This window comes from Culex quinquefasciatus, chromosome 3, assembly GCF_015732765.1.
Source record: "Culex quinquefasciatus strain JHB chromosome 3, VPISU_Cqui_1.0_pri_paternal, whole genome shotgun sequence".
Lineage (NCBI taxonomy): Eukaryota > Metazoa > Arthropoda > Insecta > Diptera > Culicidae > Culex > Culex quinquefasciatus.
Window position 1 is genome coordinate 91,401,632 of NC_051863.1, and position 9,432 is coordinate 91,411,063.

At 42.6% G+C, this 9,432-nt stretch overlaps 1 long non-coding RNA gene across 1 annotated transcript; it reads right to left on the minus strand.

The window, feature by feature from the left end:
• Window positions 1-7,592: 7,592 nt before the first annotated feature.
• On the minus strand, window positions 7,593-8,955 carry LOC119769782. The gene is made up of 2 exons (XR_005278519.1): window positions 7,928-8,955; window positions 7,593-7,814 (listed from the first exon to the last, which is right to left on the minus strand). It is a non-coding gene; the product is annotated as an uncharacterized LOC119769782 (long non-coding RNA).
• Window positions 8,956-9,432: the final 477 nt, after the last annotated feature.

Sequence of the window (9,432 nt, forward strand, 5' to 3'; positions counted from 1 at the left end):
CGTTTTTGGAGAAAGAAGTCTTTTTGCGTTATTCCAGGCCAAGGATCGTGCTCAGCGACAACGGAAAGCAGTTTGTGTCAGCAGCGTTCAAATCGCTTCTCGCACGGCACAAGATCGAGCACATGACCACCGCATACTACTGCCCGATGGTCAACAACGCCGAGCGCGTCAACAGAGTGCTGGTCACCTGCATCCGAGCACTGCTCGACGAGGATCACCGTTCTTGGGACGAGAACTTGCCGTCGATTGTTGCGGCGATCAACAGCGCGAAGCACGAAGCCACCGGGGTAAGCCCGCACTTTGCGAATTTTGGAAGGGACCTGATTCTGCATACCGATCTGTACAAACAGCAAGATCTGAACGCGCCGGACGATCCAAAGCTCGCACAGGACTTGCGACTGTCGAAGATCAAGCGAATCCACGAGTTCGTCATCCAGAAGATCAAGAACAACCACGAGAAGTCCAAGCAGCGATACAACCTGCGCACTCGAGCCGTGTCGTTCAAAGTGGGAGAACTTGTTTGGCGGAAGCTGTTCTCGTTGTCGTCTAAAGCAGATCACGTCAACCAGAAGCTCAACCCGAAGTACGTTCCGGCGATCGTGAAGGCGGTGCTCGGCCACAACCTGTACGAGCTGGAGGACATCTCGAGTGGCAAGCGAGGACGGTACCACGCCAAGGACCTGAAGTCCGACTGATTCTACATTCCCAAAGCTATGTCTGCAACCAAAAGGTTGCGAACCAGATCGACAAGAACAACAAACACGCAAAGCGGTAAACATGTCATCTGAGGAACGAGGAGGAGAAAAGTCATTAAGCTGTTTTGCAGCGGTATGACACAGCCAGCTATGTAGCCTTCATACCACGCGAGGAGGACCAGACCAAATAACACACGGTGCGAAGCACAGCGCAAGCAGCCGGGATGGTGAGGAAACAGTAGGAGAGTCCGGAACGTTGAAGCGCGCCGAGGACAACAGTAGCAGTACTGGCTTACCGTGTAGTGCAGTGCCGACGAAGACAAGCCTCGTGCAGAGGTTCTGGAGGCAGCACGCACCGAACGCAGGAGGACAGCAACTGGAGCAGCTCGACGCAGGACAGCCGCTGGAAAACTGACACCCCGGGAACGCTGAAGCTGGAGGAAACCGGACAAGGAACCACAACAACCACCGAGCACAAGCGCTTCTTGGGCCCTGAGCGCAAGCGTCGGCGAGAAAACCCCGATTCGGATCAGAAATCTTGCTATGAGCGTGCCAGCGACAAACTTCTCAAAACACCTACGGGTAAAACACTTTCTCTTGCCTGGACCGGCACAATTCGTCCAGTGTCGTTACGATTCAGCTCACTCTCAGGTCTTCGGTCGTTGAGGCATCACCATGACACTACCATCAAAAGCAACGCGAATCTAGGGCGCGGATGTTCAGTCGGGAAACCGCTGGATTTAACCCTTAGCCGGACTCATGGTGATAGGAGACGGGGAAATCCTCTCAAACCTCCGGAAATCGACCACTCTCTCACGACTATGTCGACTTTGTCGTTTGAGAGCTTCTAGAGTGTTAATCGTTCTCTCCACCGATTTTGACACCTAGATTCTAAGCAATTTATCCCTAATCCTTTCGTTAATTATTGTTCAATGTTTGATGTAGAGCTTGCAGTTAATCTTTAGATTATTAGCTGGAAAGATCATTGAATGTTGCCATTTGGGGGCACGCCAGAAGGATGCAACAAGAACTGCGCTGGAGGCGCTCTGGTCCAGGTCAACGTTGGCCAGCTGATCGTATTCTGTGTGGCCGTGCAGCCACAGCTTCGAGTTTGTTTATGTTTAGTATCGCTTGATCAAGATTTGGAGAGCAAGGCGGGCTCTCGCGCTGAAGTTTTTGTTAGTTTGTGACGTAATTCACACCGATCAGAATTGGCCTCCAGCACGCTTCGAAGGAAGTGAAGTTTGAAAATTTTCCGTGTGGCACTTCCATACCACACGGAAAATTTTTGCCCAAATGGTAGGACTGTATTACGTTTAGTCTGTTAGATAAGGAAAAGTTGTACCGCCCTAGTGCAAACAGAACAAAAATTGTTAGAAATCTGAATCAAAAGCAACACACCCCCCGTTCGCAAGCAGATGCCTCTAACGCTCGCTTGCAATTTCTTGCCATCGCGCACCAACACAAACGTGCGCTACCACTTCCGCTCGGACACACAAAGTCAGTCCGCGACAGCTCTCGTCGGGTTCGGTCGTGCACGTCGACGACCTGCGCGTTTGCGACGTTCGACAACGCGTGTGCGGGCAAGTTTGGTGCGGTGAACGATTCGCTCGTGCTGGCCGTCGTCTTGGCCGAGAAGGCCGTCCGGAGAACAGCGCCATCGATAAAAGAAAGAGTGAGTGCGCACAATATTTAGCGTGTCGCCCAGCTAACCCTAGAAATCTCTGCAGCACGTGTCGGCACGATTCCTTGGCCACCCTCCAGCGAACAAATCGAGCGCAGGAACGCCACACCTTGGCCTGGACAAACGCGTCGGTGTTAAGGATCGGATTGTCGCACGCAGAAGACCGAAAGCAACAAACGAAAGGTAATGTGGGACCAAGCTTTACCGAGTCGATCTCAAACGCCAATCTTCCCTAGATCACCACTCGCCAACTGCCACACGGAGGCAACGAACGGAGGGACGAATTCCACCGAACAGCACCAAAGCGCACTTCAAGGTAATCGCGCGAAAGGTAGCCCAAAAAGAATTTTCTTGACTCTTTTGTTCCCTGCTGCAGAATCCACCTCCCCGACAGCGGCTGTCGTAGGAAGAAGAACACGACGCAAGAGAAAGTCCCCACAGTAGCACGTCGGCAAGACAAAGGCCCCAAATAGGGTGAGTTGGGGTGTCAAGGTGCCTTTTTGGATGGGCGAATAACATTGTGCTTCATTCAGGGTTTTTGTCTGGGGCGAATTCGCTTCTGCGGATGATCGCCGGAATCGGCGCCTGAGCAGATCTGTGTCGACGCGACGGATTGCTGCCGGAAGGAGTTGGAGGTGACGGTGCCCAGCAGGGCTTCAACTGGCTGGCGCACTAAGGAGCTCGGAATCCGGTACTGCCCAGCAGGGCTTCAACTGGCGGGCGCACGAAGGAGCGCGGAATTCGGTACTGCCGAGCAGGGTTTCAACTGGCGGGCGCACTAAGGAGCTCGGAATCCGGTACTGCCCAGCAGGGCTTCAACTGGCGGGCGCACGAAGGAGCGCGGAATTCGGTACTGCCCAGCAGGGTTTCAACTGGCGGGCGCACGAAGGAGTGCGGAATCCGGTACTGCCCAGCAGGGCTTCAACTGGTTGGCGCACGAAGGACATCGGAGTCCGGCACTCGTCGAGCGGAGTGTTGAGCGAGCTGCATTTGAAGAACCGCGCACGCGCGGCAGGGGCAGCGTTGGCATGCGAGGGGCGGTAAGAAGAACAAGCGGCGCCGCTAAGAAGAAAACGCGCAGGTATCGTGCACCTAGTTTTTAAGAAGAGAAAACCACGACAGTTCAGAGTTAAGGCGAATTTGTAGGGGACCACGAAGGTCGGTATCGTTATGCAGTATTAATACAAATATGAAGAGCAAAATCTTTGTTTTTGTTGGGCTTTTTGAGCTTGCCGGAAGAAAAATTGTTACAAACACCTAAATTAATTTTTGTTTCCTTCTATTTGTTTCAATATTTGAGATTGCATTTAATTCAATAATAACAAATAAAAAAACTTCTGGCATTATTTTTTTATCCGTCGATTAATGCTCCGTTCTGCACAGAAAAAAATATGTGAATTTACTCGACATGGAAAAAATGAATCACATGTGAACTCAGTTCATGTAAACTTGAGATTCGACGTAAACGGTTGAATCACACGTAAAATCATGTTTTTACGTATAATTTGTTGCAAATTTACATCAAATTGCATTTAAATTTAAATGTTTAATGACGTGCAAAAGTGTTACATCATAAATGATGTAACATTCGGAAATATTTTTTTGTGTGTGGCATCCCTGCGTAGGAAACATGATTCTCTCTTTCTCTCTCTCATCCATTCAAGCTTTACCAAGCACACACACACTGTCACTCGTAGGGCTACATGATAACAATACAAATAAGACTGATCTCACACGAATTCCGCATTATCTTTAACCACTACCCACGTGATCCTCGGCGCATGGTAGAAAAGGCATTGGGAGAGCCGCCACTGCTGCGGACCAGCGCCAGAATCGCTGCTTTGCCTCGTGCTGACAAGCGGAGAGGGTGTTCCGCTCTCCCCACCCGTACACATAATTCCGAAGCCTTGTTGCACACAAGCACGACGAAGAGCGCGTGCCATCCGTGTTGACACTCGCACACATTGCCGTGCGCTCGACGCGACCGCCGGGTTTCCACACTACCAATGCGCACCGGCTTCCGAAACCACATGCGAAGCTTGATGGATCAGCACATACATTCGGCCAAAAACTACTTCCGTTCAGCCTTCTTTGAGGCCTTCCCCGTAGACACCATTTTTGGCAAACACCAAGAAAGGCCATTAAGTTCCGAAACACCGAAAAACCCCCTCTTCACGCAAAATTCGGGTATCGCATTATCACATCTTTACAGCAGCTCAGCTCTTTTTTTTTGCCCTTTCACTACTCAGCACACTCACACTATCGCGACCACGCACGATGTAACCTGCTGTAACCTTCCATGATACCAGTAGTTTTCAAAATGACCAAAAAGTCAAGTATGAAGGAGAAATACTAAATAATGTTGCGTTTTGTGAAAATATTGTACACTCTGATGAAACAAGTGATGGATTTGAAAATAAATTAGATGATCAACCTTGTATGCCAACAGAATTAAATTTAGACATTGATAAAGATGGCGATGTAACGGAATTCAAAAATTTAAAAAGTATTAAAGGCAGGGAAAGAATTCAGAAAATAATTGATATAGTAAATCTAGAACATTTAAATAAACATAATTTTGAGAAAATTGTTTCTATGATTGAAAAATTTAACAAATTATTTTTTATTGAAGGAGATGAATTGACTTTTACGGATGCAGCAATTCATGAAATAGAAACCACAACGAATATTCCAATTAATAAGAGGCAATATAGAATGCCTGAAGCAACAAAAGTGCACATTGATGAGCAAATTGATGAAATGCTCACACTGGGTATTATTAAACCTAGTAAAAGCCCGTGGAATGCTCCTGTTTATGTATACCTAAAAAGGTTGGAGCTGACGGCAAACAGAAATATAGAATTGTTGTAGATTTCAGATCACTGAACATGATAACAAAACCTTTTGTTTTCCCGATTCCATTGATTAATGAAATTTTGGGTAACATTGGCGATGCACAATATTTTTCTTCAATTGATTTAAAGTCAGGTTTACCTATAAACCCTCGAGATGCAGCTAAAACTGCATTTTCAACTTCAAAAGGACATTATGAATTTTTAAGAATGCCTATGGGTCTTAGAAACAGCCCAGCAACATTTCAAAAATTAATGAATATTATCTTATATTCAATTCAACCAATTAAAGCTTTTGTTTATCTAGATGATTTTATTGTGTTTGGAAAAACTATTGAAGAACATAACGAAAATTTGTTCAAAATTTTAGAAGCGTTATACCAAAATAATTTGAAGGTAGAAACATCAAAATGTATCATTCTGAAGACACAGATTAATTACCTGGGTCATACGATTGATAAGCATGGAATTATGCCTACAGATGATAACATCAAAACAATCAAAGAATTAAAACGTCCTCAAAATGTTAAGGATGTTCGTTCATTTTTGGGAACAATCAATTTTTACGGCAAGTTGATTCCGAATATGGCAGATAAACGTAAACATTTGAATAATTTATTGAAAAAGGATGTAAAATTCAAATGGACTGAAGAGTGTGAAAAAGCGTTCCATGATTTGAAACACTGCTTAATTTCAGAACCAATTTAGTACGTCCGAATTATAAGGATACCGTAATCTGGGGGTGAATCGGGACTACAGTCTGAATAGGGACAGCAGTTTTTAGAGCACTTAAAACTTATAAATTTGGAAATGGATGTACACATTTTGTTGGTCTGAGTCTGTTCTAACCGAAACCAACCAGGAAATTAAAAAAATTTGCTCCAACATGGTTAAAACTGCTGTCCCAATTCGCCCCATGTGTCCCGATTGACCCCAGTTTACGGGACCTTTGTCATTACAACAGATGCTAGTGATTATGCTGTAGGAGCAGTGTTATCAAATGCCAAAACAAATGATAACCCAATCGCTTATGCTAGTAGAGCATTAAGTGTTTCTGAAAAGAAGTATCACGTTATTGAAAAAGAATTACTCGCTATAGTTTGGGCAGTTGAATATTTTAAACATTATATTTTTAACCAACAGTTTATTGTTTATACTGATCATAGGCCGTTGATTGCAATTTGGAGACTAAAAGAGACCTCACCGACTCTTTCCAAATTAAGATTAAAAATTCAAGGTATCGGATGTGATATCCGTTATAAACAGGGAAAAGAGAATGTTGTTGCTGATTTTCTTTCTCGTATTAAGCACGAAGAAAATTCAAATACAAACTTTGAAAATGTTTCGGAAATTCAAATAATAATTTGATTGCTGTTGATACTAGACAACAAACACGTCAAAATTCAAATTTAATAGATAACTCAAAACCTGTTCAAAATAATCAATCTTTATTACAACAGAATTCAAATGATACTACTGATAATCAAACTGATAATCTTTCAGACAATGATGATGATTTAGACATAACTATTGATTCCTTACAGGCTATCGATATTGTGGACAAAAATGATGATGATTCATGGAAAAAGTTTACATTGGATGACTTTTTCGATGCTCAAAACAAAGAAGAAATTAATTTTAGTTTACTCAAATTTACAAAAACAATGATCAATGAGAATAATACAGATGCTAATTTTGTCATTATTAATAGTAAGACAGCGTTCAAAGAGTTAAGTGAATTGGTGGATCTACCACATGGTATGAAGGACAATATAAATGGAAGATTTTTTTCATTTCCAGATAACAAATTGTGGGGTTTTATTTTGAATGGATCAAAACGTTCAATTACTAATAGAGAAGAGTTATTTGAGGGTTTGTTAGAAAGTTTTGTTAAATGTCCTGATTTTGCCAAATCAGCTAAAAATATTCAAATTATTTCATTTAGAAATTTACAGCAACTTCCCGATGTCAATATTCTTAGATTTATGGCAGAAAAATTTGATAAAATGTTTACACTACATGCATCTAATGAAGCCCAGTCACGGCATTCTAGCAGGATTCTTACAGAATTCTAGCAGAGTTTACTAGATTTTTTCCATCATTCTGTAAGTTTCCTGCCATCATTCTCACAGAATTCTGGCTCAAATGCAATAACCGGTTCTGGCAGAAACCGGTGAAATCAACCGGTTTTGCTAGAATCCTGCTAGAATTGTGCTAGATCCAACAGACAGGCTATTCTGCTAGAATGCTGCTAGAATTTTGCTAGAAATGTTCGGTTAAAAATTTTGTGAGAATCCTGCTAGAATTTTGTCAGAATGTTATTGCTGAAAATATTTCAGAAAAATAAAAGCTGTGTTTTGTTTCACACGAAATTTATTTCTATTTATATTACAAAATTATTGCACTGCACTCAGATTCCCTGCAATACCAACATAGAGGCGGCAACTGTTGTTCCTCTGAGACAACTTTTTTGTTCCGTTATCCGATCTGCACGAGTTGAGAAGGTTTTTCCTTGATGCCGATGATGAGGATTCGGAACTCCCAGTTCCAAGCCGGGTTGTCCCCAGTACCGCAGGGCCACATCTACAAAGAGAACCAGAGAAGGTCGGTTAAACAAGCGGAGACGTAAGTTGAGGTCATTGCCATAATGCTTGACATTCGTAACAGGTGTCGCAATTTTCGGAGTGGATGCTTACCTGCGAAGGGATGTTGTAATTTGCCAGCAAATCATTTGATTCCGACCTTGGTTCCGATGGGTTTTTGACGATGATGTTGCTCCCGAAAAAAACGTGTTCAAACGGTCGAGGTAGAATAAAACGAGTGAAAATTGAACTTGTTGAAACACGAACTGAACCGGTACAAGGCCAGCCAATCAGCGAGCAGTATTTCCTGAAAGAAAATTCTTACAAAATTCTAACAGAATTCTGACTGAGCTGCTAGAATGATTCTAGCAGGATTCTAACAGAACCAATTCTGTAAGAAAATCTCGTGTCTGGGAGACAGAATGTTTGTAAAAGTAGAAGATAGAGAAACGGTTTTGAAAGAATTTCATGATGCCCCTCTTGGAGGTCACGTGGGAGGTAAAAGAATGCTTCAACGTATAAGTCCACTTTTCACGTGGGACAACCTGCGTAGAGATATTGAAAACTATGTAAGACAATGTGAACTGTGCCAAAAGAACAAGATTTGGCCCACGAATAAGATTCCTATGAAGAAAACAACGACTTCAACGGAACCCTTCCAAAAAGTATTTATGGATATTGTAATATTAACCCCATCTGACGACAATAATCGTTATGGTTTAGTGATTCAAGATGATCTAACAAGATTTTTAACAGTTGCTGTATTGCCTGACCAGGAAAGCTCAACTGTCGCTAAAGCATTCGTGGAACATTTTATTTGTCGCTATGGTGCTCCACTAGAGGTAGTTATCGATCAAGGAGCGAATTTTATGAGTAATTTATTGAAAAATGTATGCAAAATTTTGAAAATAAAGAAGATAAATACAAGTGCATATCATCCACAAGCAAATTTAGTAGAACGATCAAATAGAGAACTGAAAATATATTTGCGAAACTTTATTGTTGGGAATCCGCAAACATGGGATCAATTAATTCCATTTTTCACTTTCCAGTATAATACAACGATTAATTCGTCTACTGGATTTACACCATTTGAATTATTGTACGGACGATTAGCGAGAATTCCAAATACAGTTTATAACATTTCTGAAAGAGAGTTGAATTACGATGATTACATAAAGGAAATGAAAGCAAATTTTAAAAATGTCCACGACAAAGCTGTAGAAAACGTAGTTGCTTCAAAACATAAAAGAAAGGAAATTTACGACAGAGATGCAAAAGAATGGCAACCTTGGTGGGGGGATTTGGTTATTGTAGAAACCATTCCCACAGGTGTAGGAAAGAAGTTACAAAGTTTATGGCGAGGTCCATATGAAGTTGTTGATTTACCAAGTGAACAAACTACAGTAATTAAGAATGGAAACAAGTTGGAAAAGATTCACAACAATAGATTGCGAAAATTCAATGATTGACGGGGATTTTATTTATGAACAAGCATTTTATTAGCTTAGCTTGGTTGACCGTACTCTAGCCGAGCAAAATGCTCGCAAAAGCTAGGTTGGCGCCGATAAGGAAAATAAATGCGTCAGGAATGTGCCGAATGACACATTACCATTCAT